We start from the raw sequence: 14359 nt of genomic DNA on the forward strand, positions 1-14359 counted from the left end.
TTCTGCACATTTTAAGCCAAAAATCAGCTAAAAATGTCAGAAATTCAAAAAGTTATCGATTTTCGAAAATTTCCGAAAATCCAAATTTTGTTAAAACTATTAAAACTACAGTAACCCATCCAGTATGACTCATAAAAATGATATTTCCAAATTTAGCTTCTCAAGACGGTTTGAATGAGTATAATCATGACGATATTCGAAAAATTTTGAAAATTTCAAAAAAAAAATTGGTCTCGACACGAAAATCCGAAAAATGATGTATTACTTCAAATTTTTGTTATATTCATACTCAGGACAGCGAGAGCTATCAGAAAAGTACCCACAAGCCCAGGTTCTGACTGAATTGGGTCCCACCACGAAAACTACAGTAACCCAGTCGTAAATCGTGTCGAGACCCAAAACACACAGAATCATGGCTTGTGGGTACTTTTCTGAAAGCTCTCGTTACGCTGAATCCGAATTTCACAAAAATTTGGGAGACGCGTCAAAGGCACGCCAGATAAGACAATTTTTGTGTCTCTGGATGCTTATATTCAATAAAAATCGCAAAGTTTGAATGCTAATCGAGAAACACGGCAAAAGCGCAAACGACAAACAGAAAGTGGGTAGAATGCGACGGTTTTGAGTAATTTTCCACCAAAAATAGTGAAATCTAGAAAAACGCGTCAAAGGTGCGCCAGATAATTGGAGGTTGGGTCAAAATGGTTATTTTTGACATTATTTTTAGTATTTTTTCAAAATTTTAGACCTAAAATTTGACGTTTCCATGTTTTCAAGGCCTATTTTCCTACAAAAACAGTAAAATTCCAAAACGCGCCGGAGGCGCGCCAGACAATCATTTTAAGCCGTTTTTAGCTCAAAATCGTCCGTTTTTCTTGGTTTTTCTTGGATTTTTTGGGTTTTTCGTCATCTTTTTGCTCAAAATGCTCACCTTGGACACTTGGAATTCTGAAAATCGAGCCACCCTCTCGCAGTGTGTGGAACCTCTCGTTCACACGACTCCTCCTGCGTACAATGGTTATTACTGACACACCATCCACAGTACGGATCGCGTGACGCTAGACACGTATCACATTGACTGGAAAGGGTCTCACAACGAGATGTTGGCATTTTGATGACTTTCGACGGCGTGAGAATGTAGATGTGCCGTCCGTCACCGCTGAATTCCATATCTGATAGGATCGGCTCGTTTTCGGTGAGAATTTCCGTGGCGTACTTCTCGGCGGTGCGTTTTGACTCGATTAGAATCTGAAAACGGGAAAATTTCAAATATTCAAAAAAAATTTTTTCAAAATTTTCAAAATTTTGAATTTCGCGCCAAAACCAAAAAAATTCAAATTTTGATAGTATTTTTGAATTCAGCTCATTGAAAGCTTTGATATGAGTATAATCATGATAGTGTTCCGAGCGCTTTGAGTCCCACCACGAAAACTACAGTACCCCTCGTAAATCGCGTCGAGACCCAATTTGCTCAGAATATAGGCTTGTGGGTACTTTTTTGAAAGCTCTCGATTAGCTGAACTCGAATTTTGAGCTCAAAATAGAGAGCTTCCATTTTCTGACAAAATAATTTTGATTTCTAAAAAAAAACAATTTTTTTTTCAAAATTTCAAAATTTTTGAATTTCGCGCCCAAATCAAAATTATGAGAATATTTTTACAGATTCAGGTTTAGCTCGCCAAGAGCATTCAGAAAAGTACCCACAAGCCTATATTCTGAGAAAATCGGGTCTCGACACGATTTACGGCTGGGTTACTGTAGTTTTCGTGTCGAGACCCAAAGTGAATAGAATATAGGCTTGTGGGTACTTTTCTGAAAGCTGAGAACGAGCTGAATCTCATTTTGATGTCAAAAATTAGTTTTTCCCAAATTTTTTGTGGAAAAAACTCGAAAAACGTATTTTTCGAAAAAAAAATTGCATTTTTTTCAAATTTCACCAACCTTATGCAACTTGCCGCCTTGCGTCCCGACAAATGCTACCGTACTCGATCGTGTCGTGTTGATTGCAATGGAAGTGAGCAATTGGGCGGAGTCATCGATGACGTAGGTGGCCGATGTGGCGATTGGCGTGTCACCGCCTTGGAAAAATCGATTTTTTTTAAATTTTGAGAGTGTGGGTTACTGTAGCGCCGATTGTGTGTAAACACTAAACACCGTGACAACAAAATGCACAAAATTTGGAAATTGCGGGAAAAGAGGATTTTTGAACTGAAAAATGGGATTTTAAGGCTAAAAATCCAAATTTTCAAGTGAAAACCTAGAAAAAAAGATTTTTGGGCCTAAAAACCGTATTTCCAGTGTAAAAATCAGTTTTTTACACTGAAAGTGCGATTTTCCGCATTTCCAGCTCAAAATTTTCGGATTTTATGCGGAAAAAGTCAATTTTTGGCCCAAAAATGTGATTTTTTCGTAAAAAACTCTAAAAATCAACTAAAAACCCGTCTTTGATCTTCAAAATCGATGTTTTCCCATCATTTTCAAATTCTGTGCATTTGGTCGTCGTGGTGTTCGGTGTTTGCACACAATCGGCGCTACAGTAACCCAGAAGCTAAAAATACAGAATTTGGTCTATTTTAGCCGATTTTAACCGTTTTTTCACTATTTTTAACCGATTTTCGTCGATTTTTCCACTATTTTCTTACCAATTTTCGAGTTGACATCTTTTCCACACTTAATTCCCTCCCATGGCAACGTCGTAAATCGACAATCGTCATTCGACGAGAACCACGGAAGATTCTTTTTCAGCCCAGACGTTCCCTTATAACATTTCATTATATTCTGTTTGAATGCCGTCTCGATATCCTTCATTGTGAACATACAAATCGCCGATTTTCCCGTCGGTTCCTGCGCTCGATACGAATTTTTGTCACCCTCCCAGAAGACTCCGTAGAGCACCGGATCGCTGACACTGAAAATTATTTTTGTTTGAAAATTCGAACAATTCGGAGCATTTTGGGCCAAAAACTAAAGAATTTGAGTGAAAATTGGAAGAGTTATGGATTTTCGAAACTTTTCGAAAATGTGGAACACTGATTTTGCGATGTAATTCCGTCCGATTCGGTGTGAGCCTAAAAATTCATGCAGATCTGGATTCAGCTCACCGAGACGCTTCGAAAGAGTATAATCATGACATAATTTAAGAATTTTTTAAAAATTTCGAAAACTCGGCCACGAAAAAGTTGAATTTTCGCTGAACTCGATTATTTTCGAACGATTTCAACGGATTCAGATTAAGCTCGACGAGAGCTTCCAGAAAAGTACCCACACGCCTATATTCCGATAATATTGGGTCCCACCACGAAAACTACAGTAACCCGCCGTAAATCGTGTCGAGACCCAAATCGTTCCAAACCTAGGCTTGTGGGTACTTTTCTGAAAGCTCAGAACGAGATGAATCTGAATTTGTTGAAAAAATCAGAAAATAATGGATTTCAGCGAAAATTGAAGAAAAAAAAACATTTTCGTGGTGAGATCCGAAATTTCGAAAATTTTCAAAATTTCTCAAAACTATGTCATGATTATACTCTTTCGAAGCGTCTCGGTGTGTGGAATCTGAATCTGCAAGAATTTTCAAACTCACAACGAACTGGACAGAGTTACATCGCAAAATCAATTTTCGACATTTTCGAAAAGTTTCGAAAATCCATAATTTCCTCAATTTTCACTCATTTTTCTCGATTTTTAGCTCAAAATCTCCAAAATTTTCTCTTCTTTCCCTAAAAAGACCTACCTAATATCCAAAGACTTTGCCAACTCATAACCAGCCCTCGTCACGTAGACATCCTGCACTAAATTGAAGTCAATTCCGTTTTGAGTGCATTCGAGTGGCACTTCCGTGTAACTGTGGAAATTCTTGTCGCCCGTGCAGACACGTGTCAATCGAGATTGGATGAGCGAGTCGTCGTGTATCGTTTTACGTTGGCGCGTCACAAAGTACGCGTAGTCACCCGATTCGAAGCCATTGATGTAGTCGATTCTGGAAAAAAAATGGGGTTGGATTACTGTAGCTTTTGCTTTTTTGTGATCAGCAGGTTGAGAGCTTTCAGAAAAGTATAATCATGCCATATTTTGAAAAATTGATAATTTTCGGTATCACCACGAAAATCGATTTTTTCTGATTTTTGCGATTTTTTTTCGGATTTTTCTGTCAGATTCGTGTTTAGCTAGTCGAGAGCTTTCAGAAAAGTATAATCATGTCATATTTTGAAAAATTGAAAATTTTCGGTATCACCACGAAAATCGATTTTTTTCTGATTTTTGCGATTTTTTTTCGGATTTTTCTGTCAGATTCGTGTTTAGCTAATCGAGAGCTTTCAAAAGTATAATCATGCCATATTTTGAAAAATTGAACATTTTGGGTCTCGCCACGAAAATTGGTTTTTCAATTTCTCGTCTAATTTTCGCTGCGAGACCCATTTTTCTGAATTTTGTTTTGCATATTCGTGTTCAGCTCGTTCTCAGCTTTCAGAAAAGTATAATCATCACCGGGTTTGAAGCACTTTGGGTCTCGACACGATTTACGCGAATTTCGGGTTACTGTAGTTTTCGTGTCGAGACCCAAAGTGCTCCAAACCTCATCGTGATTATAGTCATTCGAAGCGTATTGACGAGCTGAACACGAATATGTAAGAAAAATTGAGCAAAAATGAGTCGTGGCGGGAACTGAAAAGTTTTCGTGGTGAGACCCAAAAAATCTAGAATTTCTAAAAAATTTTCAATATAGGGCATGATTATACTTTTCTGAAAGCTCTCGACAAGCCGAATTCAAAAATCTAAGTTAAAAGATACTGTAGCAAGGGTTACGGTAGAAAATTCAATTTGGACGGATTTTCGAAACGTTTCGAAAAGTTTCGAAAATCCGTAACTTTTGAATTTCTGAACCATTTTTCTTCATTTTTAGCTCAAAATTCGTAGAATTTTTTCAATTTTTTCATATAAAAATAAACTCACTGATACTTATAATACCCCCTGCTCCGATAGTCCAGCGAGACATGAGTTCCACCGTATAACCCGGGAAACACGATTTCAAAAGCTTTCTGTGGTCGGAGGAATAGCGATGACACCGACATTCGGTCGTGATCCTGAAAAATATTGATTTATTGATTGGTTTCACTCAAATTTTCAAAATTTCGAAAATTTGAAAAAAATGTTTTTTTTTCAAATTTTTGAATTTTTGAATTTCGCGCCCGAATTAAAAATTTGAGAAAACAATAACAGATTAGGATTCAGCTCACTCCCAGCTTTCAGAAAAGTAGCCACAAGCCTATATTCTGAGCAATTTGGGTCTCGACACGATTTACGACTGGGTTACTGTAGTTTTCGCGGCGAGACCCAAATTGATCGCAGCCTAGGCTTGTGGGTACTTTTTTGAAAGCTGAGAACGAGCTGAATCTGATTTTGAAGTCAAAAACTGATTTTTTCTGGAGTTTTTTGTGGAAAAATTCAAAAAAACTCACCGCACTGCCAATCGTCGCTCCGACATACAGTACCGGGTCGGTAGTTAGATTCGCCGGGCCTTGACCGACGAATATCACCACCGAAGACGTCGTGTCATTCGAGACGCGCGGTTCGATCGCTTCTGATATCACTTCGGAGATGTTATGCAGATTTCGGAGACGGCAGCGACCCTGGAAATGGATTTTTGGGAGAAAAATCGAATTTTTCTATTGAAAATAGTGAAAAATCACAAAAATTCAGTTCAAAATCGATTTTTTCGCCTCCGGGTTACTGTAGTCCCAATTGTGTGCAAACACCGTACGACAATTTGCAGAAAACTTGAAAATTGATTGAAAATAGCGGAAAATAGGATTTTTGAACTGAAAATGGGTTTTTTGGGCTGAAAATATAATTTTCGAGGTGAAAACCTCGAAAAAATTGAATTTTTGGCTCGAAAAACCGAATTTTCAGTGTAAAAAGCGGTTTCATTTAAAAAAAAACAGAGAAATGACAATTTTTTTTAAACAAAAAATATTGATTTTTGAGCTTTTAACGTAAAAATTCAACTTTTTGGGCCAAAAAATCGACTATTTTAGGAAAAATTGATCCAAAAATCTGATTTTTCACAGATTTTCAATAAAAAGTGTCATTTTTTCTGTTTTGTTTCATTTCTACAACAATACGGATTTTCAAGCCAGAAACTCTTTTTTTCCAAGATTTTCACTTGAAAAATTAGATTTTTAGCCCAAAAATCCTGTTTTCCCGCTATTTTCACCCAATTTTCAAATTTTCTGCAAATTGTCGTAATATCTGATACATTGACGTTACGGTGTTTGCACACAATCGTGACTACAGTAACCCAGAGGTGGAGAACGTCGATTTTTAGCGCAAAAATACTGATTTTGGGCTATTTAATCCGATTTTAACCAATTTTCGTCGATTTTTCAATGATTACCTGAAACAAATTACTGCATTCGATGAGTTTCGATGATTTATCATAGACGGCGAGTGCTTTCGTGTGAGAATTCGTTCGGGATAGCTGATGACGACAGTCCTCACGGTTACGGGCGTCTGGAAAATTGGATTTTGGTGATTTTTTACGAGAAAAATTTAGATTTTTCAAAATTTTCTGACCGAGATGCAAAAACTTGTGGCTTTTCAGACAAAACAAGCGTAAAAATCCACAAAATTCCACAAAAGTCGTCAAAAACAACGGTTTTTTTAATGATTTTAAATCAATTTTTGACTTAAACCGATGCAATTTTTGTAAATTTTGAGACAGGTTCACTCGTATTTTACGAAAATTTTTTGTTCTTTTTAGTAGCTTGTCCGTCCTGTTTCCGTGTTCTTTCAGAGATGTAATACCGAAATTTTGATAATGTTCAACCCTTTTTTTTAACCAATTTCGAGATCTCGGTGAGTTCTACTGTCGAAAAAATAAAGTTTCGACAAGGATTTTCAAAAAAAAATTTCGCGCGCTGAAACGCGCAAGCGCATAAATTTGTGGGCGGAGCTTAAACTGCAAGCGGCGCGGTTCTTAATTTGGAAAAAACAACTGGAATTAGAACCGCGCCGCTTATTTAAGCTTGCAGTTTTAGCTCCGCCCACAAATTTATGCGCTTGCGCGTTTCAGCGCGCGAATTTTTTTTTGAAAATCCTTGTCGAAACTTTATTTTTTCGACAGTACGTCTGTGGTATAGTACGGACCAGAGTTACGCGGAAGTGATTTTTTCTAAAACGGAAGTCGGAAGTAAAATTTTGAAAACGGTAGTCGGAAGTCGGAACTCGGAAGTGAAAAAACGCCCGGAAGTCGGAAGTAAAAAAACACCCGGAAGTTGGAAGTCGGAAGTCGGAAGTCGGTATTAGATTTTTTCGCAAAGATTCAAAAACTCTTAGAAAAAGTTCATAAAATTCACAAAAATCAGTGGAAAATTAGTTTTTGGCTGAAGAAAAGCCTATTTTCTGTCTTTTTAGACCATTTTTCCATGTATTTCTGCGAAATTCACTTTTCCGAAATTTCACCGTTATGTAATGACAGAAGTCGGAAGTAAAATTCCTTATCCGGAAGTCGGAAGTGAAATTTCTTATCCGGAAGTCGGAAGTCGGAAGTTGGAAGTGAAAAAAACCCGGAAGACGGAAGTCGGAATTCCCAACAACACTGATCCCGACCGTTAAGAATCCTAAATTTTCCCGATTTTTGATACAAATGTGTAGAAATGTTTCAAACTACTGAAAATTCCCAATTTCAGTCGTTACTGGGCCGCGGACCGGGAAATAGTGTCGAAAAATGCAAAAATAACCAAAAGACATTGTAGCACTTTTTTGCGTTATCACTCTATTTTCTCCAACATTCTTCCAAAATTTCCCTATTTTCATCATACTTGTCAACGGGCCGACACGGGCCGGCTCGTAACTCGCGTCAAAATGAATATTATGAGCTGAAAAATATACCAAAATGTAGATCTCGACGAGTTCTATCTCCGTGGCCGACTACGGGCCGGATGGCTATTTGTTAATATGCCGCGGGCCGGGCTAGAATGGATTTTTTGGCCATTTTCGCGTTTTTTGGCACTTTTTCCCGGCCCGCGGCACATTAACGAATAGCCATCTGGCCCGTAGTAGGTCACGGACATAGAACTCGTCGAGATCTACATTTTGGTATATTTTTCAGCTCATAATATTCACTTTGACGCGAGTTTCGGCCCGTTGACAAGTATGATTTTCATTATTTTTCCCCATACTTTCGCCATCAATTCATCATTCCTTTCCTTCTTCATCACCAAATTCCCCCCGCCAAATCCTGTCAATTGTTTTCGTCGAATAAAGCAAATTCTTTCGTCGTCGGCATATACTTCAACTATAATTCGCTCATCCCCCCCTTCTTTTGAAGAATAGAATAGAGATAGAGAGAGATCTACTGGGGGAGAAAAAGGGGACACAAGTGTGTTTCAAATCCCCGCTTTCGGTCCCCCATCAGAAATCTCAACATTCTTATAAGAAGACGGGCGGTCCCCATAAGCATAGCGGGAAAGAGGATTATGGTAATTAGGGTTATCCCCCCTTTTCTGACGACTAACTATGGGTCAAGGAGCACTGGGCTCTCCCGGAGCACCCTAATTTGTCATCTTCCGTCCAGAAGAAGAAGTTGGAAGACGGAGAGTAATTAGGAGATTCGAATTTTGTCGTCGTCTTGGACGACATTTTGGAATTTCGGAGAGAGAAGAGAGAGAGAGAGAGACGCAGACACATAGAGACCAGAGTTACATGGAAGTGAAAATTTCTAACTCGGAAATCGGAAATCGGAAATGAAAAAATTCGGAAGTTGGACGTCGGAAGTTGGAAGTCGGAAGTTGGAAGTCGGAAGTTGGAAGTCGGAAGTCGGAATTAGATTTTTTCGCAAATATTCAAAAACTCCTAGAAAAAGTTCATAAAATTCGCGAAAATCAGTGGAAAATTAGGTTTTGGCTGAAGAAAAACCTATTTTTTGTCCTTTCAGACAATTTTTCCAAGTATTTCCGAAATATGCTTCTCGGAAATTCCACAGTTATGGAATGACGGAAGTCGGAAGTCGGAATTCCTTATCCGGAAGTCGGAAGTCGGAAGTAAAATTTTGAAAACGGAAGTCGGAAGTCGGAAGTGAAAAACCGCCCGGAAGTCGGAAGTTGGAATTAGATTTTTTCGCAAACTTTCAAAAACTCCAAGTGAAAAATCATAAAGTTGGCAAAAATCAGTGAAAAATTAGTTTTTGGCTGAAGAAAAACCTATTTTTTGTCCTTTCAGACAATTTTTCCAAGTATTTCCGAAATATGCTTCTCGGAAATTCCACAGTTATGGAATGACGGAAGTCGGAAGTCGGAATTCCTTATCCGGAAGTCGGAAGTCGGAATTCCATGCAACTCTGATAGAGACAGACGGAAATGTTGAAATATTATTGAAATCGGTTTAAAAATCCCGTAAATCAACACGAAAGTGTCGATTTACGGGGTAAGAACTCCCAAATTCCTGCAAAATTTGGGAGTTGCAGTGTAAATGCGCTCTATTGCTCATTATTCGATTTTGACTCGATATACAGTAACCCAAGGAGCTACAGTATCCCTTAGATACGGTATTATTGAATTATCGGTGTTAAAAGTGGTAATGGCGGCCTAGGATCCGACAACTCGGCCACCACTGTCAATTTTCAAGTTTTCTCTTGGAATTTGGCTTGAAAATCCCAATTTTTGACCATTTTAGGCCTAAAATAGCGCAAAAAATCACGTAAAACCTTCTCAAATCGAGATATTATTGAGTCGTGGCCGAATTGTCGGATCCTAGGCCTCTTTTTTGAACAAATTTCTCGATTTCAGAAGGTTTTACATGATTTTCAGAGCATTTTGAGACTTGAAATGTGCAAAAATTGGATTTTCAAGCTAAATTCAGAATTTTCAGACCTAAAACACCTAAAATCGTCGAAAACCACTAAAAAATGAGTCGGAAAGTGCGCTCTAACGTAAAAATTGCTCAAAACTAACGTGAAATCCATGAAAAACGATAAAAATTTACCAAAAATGCAGAAAACCATTCTGCAACCACGCTCCATTGAAAATCTGGCGCGAATTTTGAATTTTTGGTTAAAAACGGTGATTTAGTGTGTAGAAGGTGCGCTCCACAGCTATTATATGTGAAAATTCAAGTTTTTGCGTTCAAAATTCCTCAAAAATGACAAAAAATCACGTTTTTTTCAGAAGTGTCACTTTATGGTGCATCGGACCGCATTCTACGTATTTTTTGGTGGTTTTGATCGAATTTTTGGGTTTTTTTCGGTGTTTTTAGTCGAAAAATTCAAATTTTTCAGTTAAAAACCACTAACAAACCAAAAAAATGGTCGAAAACCACCAAATATAAGTAAAATGTGCGGCGATGCACCTTAAAGTGGCACTTTTGAGAAAACGTGATTTTTTTGTCATTTTTGAGCAATTTTATATTCAAAAACATGAATTTTTTTACATATAATACCAATAGAGCGCACTTTCTACACACTAAATCACCGGTTTTAACCAAAAATTCAAAATTCGCGCCAGATTTTCAGTGGAGCGCGGTTGCAGACTGGTTTTCAGCATTTTTGGTGAATTTTTCTTGTTTTTTATGTCAGTTTCGAGCAATTTTTAAAAGTTCTGCATTAGAGCGCACTTTCCGACCTAATTTCACTCGAAATTCAAATTTTTGGAAAAAAAATTTCAGATTTTTTGGGTTTTTCATCGATTTTCATCGATTTTTTTCAATTTTTCCAACCAAAAAAACTCACCACGACACAACGGCGAATCGTCCTGAGGTCCCGTTTGTACGTGTCGTCGAACCGTCAAATCGGCACTCGTCAAATCGTATAAACTGTTAACTGCGCCGACGAATACCCGTGTGGTCGATGGATCGATTGCCTGCAAAAAAACTGGCCTTAATTATCGAATTTTTGAGATTTTTGAATGAAAAAATGAGATTTTTGGACATTTTAACAATAAAACCACTGAAAATTCGAATTTTTTGCATCGACACACGCGAAACGAGTGTAACCGTAACCCAAATCGTGGCGGGACCCGAAAAATTCGGCGGGAGTTTGAAATTCGTGTTTAAGCGGTTTTTCCTAGTTTTTAGGGTTAAAATTACGGATTTTTTTGAGATTTTTGTGTGAAAAAATGTGATTTTTGGTCATTTTTAACATTAAAATCACTGAAATTCGAATTTTTCGCATCGTCACACGCGAAACGAGTGTAAAAGTAACTCTTGGGGTCCAAGATTGGCGGGAATTCAAAATTTTCGGATTTTTTTGAGGTTTTTCAAGATTTTTAGTGCTAAAAAATCGATTTTTTTGTAAAAATTCGAAAAAAAAAATCGAATTTCACAAAAAAAAATCCAAAAAATCGATTTTTACTAATTTTTTGGTTTTTTGGACATTTTTAACATTAAAATCACTGAAAATTTGAATTTCCAGCTTGACACACGCGAAACGAGTGTAACCGTAACCCAAATCGTGGCAAGACCCGAAAAATTCGGCGGGAGTTCGAAATTCGAGTTTCCAGACAGTTTTGAGCGGTTTTTCCTAGTTTTTAGGTTAAAAATATCGATTTTTCAAGGTTTTTCATATTAGAAATTGGTGAAAATCGAGCTTTTCATTAGAAAATTGAAAAAAAAATTTTTTTTTCGCAATTTTCAATTTTTTTCTATAAAAATTGAAAACTCACCATTTTCTCGAAAACCTCTTGTCCATTCTGACTTGGATTTTCGAAAACCAAATTATCATCAATCGAATAGACATTATTACTATTTGGTTTCGCTGTCCACGCCGGTTTTATGCTCAGAAGCAATAAAATGAGAGAGAATTGAAGAAATTTGGGCATTTCATGCCTATTTCTCATCCATATAATTATACTAATAAGGCAACGGTATTTGGGGAATAGTGGAGAGCCTGCAAAAATAATTTTTTTAGAAAAAAAAACAGAAAAATGGCGAAATCGACGGAAATGAAGGGGTGTCTGACCCAGATTGTTTGCATTCTGATGTGATAAGAGTGTTCTCTTATCAGTTTGATAAAGAAAACAATGGGAAATGGGCGGAAAAGTGAAGAAAAAGGAGAAAAATGGGGGGAAATTGAAGAAAATATAATTTCTAATTTCAAACTCGCGCCGAAAAATGGGTAGCGGTGGAGCGCGTTTGCATCATTTTTTGAAAATTAAAAATTAATTTTTAACGATTTTTAACGGATTTTCGAGTTAAAAACAGCTAAGAACATATAACAACGAATAAAATAACTAAAAAATATCGATTTTTGAAGTTTTTTACACTAAAACAACAAAAAATCAGGGAAAAACTTGTAAAAATTCACATTTTGCTCGAGAAATCAAAATTTGCAGAAATTTATCGGGTTTGGGCAATTTTTCAGCTGAAAACAGAGCAATTAGTGGTCAAAAATCGAATTATTAGCGTTTTTATTGTAAAAATCGCTGAAAATTAATGAAAAAACCATGAAAAACTGCGAAAAACTCGTTTTCTCTCAAAATTCGATTTTTCTTCTTTTTAAACACAAAAATCAGCGAAAAACATCGAAAATTATCGAAAAAAATTTATTTTATCGTATTTTTAACACCAGACAACGTTCAAAATTCACAAAAATTCCCAAAAATCGATAAAAAACTCCAAAAAAAATATTTGTTCCTCACAAATTCGAAATTCGCCGCATTTTCAAAAAAAATTGAAAAACACTTAAAATAACCAAAAAATACCATTTTTCCACAGTTTTCCACCTCAAAATTTCCAAAAAACCCAAAAAAAAAACAGTAAAAACCGAAAAAAAAAGATAAACCCTCTTAACTTTCTGTCAGAAAACGACTTGTTGAAGTAAAGTGGTTAAACAGACGGGCGGTTTTGACCCAAAAAAAACCGGAATATTTTTTCTGTGATGAGAAAATGCTTTTTTGGGAAAGCGGGAAGGAGGAAGGATTTGAAGATGTTCGCGGTGGTTAAAGTGGTCAAAAAGGAAAAAAAATTGGGTGAAAAAATTGAAAACCCCGTGTTAAACACCCAAAAAAGTCTAATTTTGAGTTTAGTTTACTCAAAACTAGCGAAATTCATCAAAAATGTGGTTTTCGTCGATTTTACACTGGGAAAATCGACATAAAATGGCAAAAATGAGGATTTTTATCAATTTTTCCTCAAAAATTGACGGGAAACAATAATTAAAAATCGAAAAATCTATAAGAAACACACCAAAAAGTCTAATTTTGAGTTTAGTATACTCAAAACTAGCGAATTTCATCGAAATTGTGGTTTTCGTCGATTTTACACTTGAAAAATCGACATAAAATGGCAAAAATGAGGATTTTTATCAATTTTCCCCAGAAAAATTGAGCTATGGCCTCAATATTAATGCGAAATCCGCCGAATTGAGCGAAAAACTTAATCTTGCCAAAAATTGAGCAAAACCAACTTGAAATGTGTCAAAAAACGACAGAAATTGCATAAAAATAGCAAAATTTCAAAAAAGGCGATTTGTGGGTAAATTTCCCGCGTAGATCAAAATTAGCTAAAACTCGATTAAAAAATTCAAAAGATTGCGAGTAGGCGAAAATTTTAATTCGGTAGATCAAAAACTAGGAAATGAGTGGAAAAATGCTGAAACCGTCTTAAAATCAACAAAAAAATTCAAAAAATCTATTTTTCAAAAAAAAAAAAGTGGGCGGAGCCTAATTTCAACATTTCAAAAAAAATTTCAAAATCTTCAATAAAACTGTGTTAAAAATCGCATTTTTCGAAGCTCCGCCCCTTTTTTATAGCAAAATAAAGAAAATTATTCAAAAAATCTATTTCAAGAAAAGTGGAGGCGGAGCCTAATTTAAACATTTCGAAAAAAAACTTCAAAATCGTTAAAAATTGCTTTTTTGAAGGCTCCGCCCCTTTTTTATTAGCGGTTTTTTCTCGTAAATGGTTGAAATTCTTCCAGACTCTTCAAAAATCGCATTTTCAACAGCTTAATTTCAAAAATTTTCGAAGCCACGCCCATAAAAAAAGGCGGAGTTAAAAATAGTCGAAATTCTTCCAAAACCAGTAATTAAATATATATGAAATCGGGAGTAAAAAAAAAGAAAAAAGTGGTGGTAGAGCGGGGGGATAGATAAGAATTGACCTACCGCAAGGGAATGCAACGGGAAAAGAGAGAGAGTGAGAGACGGCAGAGAAAGAGAGAGAGAAACAGAATTACAAGGACACCACCATCGTCTTCTTCTTCCTTCCCATTGACTTTCGGAAGAAGAAGAAGAAAAGGGGGAATCACTGGCCGATCGGTGTATTGGTGTCTCCTGGTGGTTTCTTATATGATGAAAGAGAAAAAGAGAGAGAGAGTATGGTAAAATGGAGAGACGCAGACGGTGAGGGTGGTGGTGATTTTATCGAATGG

This window comes from Caenorhabditis remanei, chromosome IV (assembly GCF_010183535.1).
Source record: "Caenorhabditis remanei strain PX506 chromosome IV, whole genome shotgun sequence".
Classification (NCBI taxonomy): domain Eukaryota; kingdom Metazoa; phylum Nematoda; class Chromadorea; order Rhabditida; family Rhabditidae; genus Caenorhabditis; species Caenorhabditis remanei.